Source organism: Panthera onca, chromosome C1 (assembly GCF_046562875.1).
Source record: "Panthera onca isolate mPanOnc1 chromosome C1, mPanOnc1 haplotype 2, whole genome shotgun sequence".
NCBI classification, from domain to species: Eukaryota; Metazoa; Chordata; class Mammalia; order Carnivora; family Felidae; genus Panthera; species Panthera onca.
In genome coordinates this window covers 57,902,891-57,904,462 of record NC_138346.1, presented here as the reverse complement: position 1 = coordinate 57,904,462, position 1,572 = coordinate 57,902,891, and the positions used below count along the sequence as shown (strand labels likewise).

Below are 1,572 nucleotides of genomic sequence, written 5' to 3'. Positions count from 1 at the left end.
AAAGCCTAAGGGTGACAGAGTTCATGCTGCACTCAGAGACTACCAGCCATCCAGAACATAGATGCAATAAAGGATAGTGTGGAGGAAGGCAAGAGCCAGACTACTGTCTGCTATATCTAACTGGAGAAAAAAAGCAAACAATAATATCCAGCATTTCTTAGATGCTTACTAGATATCAGGGATTATAATAAGCATTTTAACAAGTATTGTTGCATTGAATCCTCACCAAGTTTCTGAAATTTCCCTCTCTGTATCATCTCTTAATGGCAAAACTAATACATGCTTGTTCTTTTTCTTCTAAAAAAATTTTTTAATGTTTATTTTTGAGACAGAGAGAGACAGAGCATGAACGGGGGAGGGTCAGAGAGAGAGAGAGAGAGAGACAGAATCTGAAGCAGGCTCCAGGCTCCGAGCTGTCAGCACAGACCCCGACACGGGGCTCGAACTCACGGACCGCGAGATCATGACCTGAGCCGAAGTCGGCCACTTAACCGACTGAGCCACCCAGGCGCCCCAGTATATGCTTGTTCTAACACATTAAAGAATCTCCCAAACCCTAACCCCCCAGCAAAAGTGACAATCTGGCTTTTATTCTTTCACATACTTTTCAGTGCTTACCCAGCAGATATAAATATACGACACATAGATATTTGTAGGAAGATGGGTTTATACTCTGACGCTCTTTTGGCAGCGGCTTTTTAAAGAACCCATGTAGCTCTTTCTTTCTGAGCCAATAGCGCTCTGGCGAACATGGTGAATGTTCCTGAGACCCGCCGGACTCTGCAAGAGGTGTGCCAAGCCCCAATCCCACCAAGTGACCCCGTACAAGAAAGGCAAAGATTCTCTGTATGCCCAGGGAAAGCGGTGTTAGGATAGGAAGCAGAGAGGCTATGGTGAGCAGACTAAGCCAATTTTCCGGAAAAAGGCTGACACTACAAAGAAGACTGTGTTGAGGCTTGAATGTCTTGAGCCCCAACTGCAGCTCTAAGAGAACGCCTGCTGTGAAGAGAGGCAAGCATCTTGAACTTGGAGGAGATAAGAGAAAGGGCCAAGCGTTCCGGTTCTAAGCTTCAGATTTTGTTATATTATGAAGATGAAAAAATCTGGAGGTTATGTTCGAAAACAAAACAGTACACATGGACATCCTTCCAGGTCAATACATACAAATCTAAATCACTCTTTTAAGCATACACATAATAGCTTAAAGTAAGAATGTGCCAGAATTTATTCATCTGTAACTCTACTAATAGACATTCAAGGGCTTATCCCCCACTACAAACAATACTGAAATAAACACATCTTGGTAAATACATCCTTATATACTGATGCTTTCATTTTTGTAGGGTAGATTCCCCCACAGTGGGGAGGTACATTGAAAATTTTAGAGATACTGTAACAGTGAATTGTTAATGTTCTTTGCAACCTATTCATTTTTATGCCTCTGCAAAGTTGCAGAAAATAAATGGTTTCTCCAGGCAACTCCACGAGCAGTGCACAGAATGATGAGGTCCTCAGGTCTTTTTTTATGGTCAACCTGAAGGTTTTAGGCTAAATTTTACATACTTGGACAAT

General features: G+C 42.2%; 1 pseudogene; it reads left to right on the top strand.

Moving 5' to 3' along the window:
* The first annotated feature begins 339 nt into the window (after window positions 1–339).
* LOC132671242 (large ribosomal subunit protein eL42-like) lies at window positions 340–1,067 on the top strand (annotated as a pseudogene).
* Window positions 1,068–1,572: the final 505 nt, after the last annotated feature.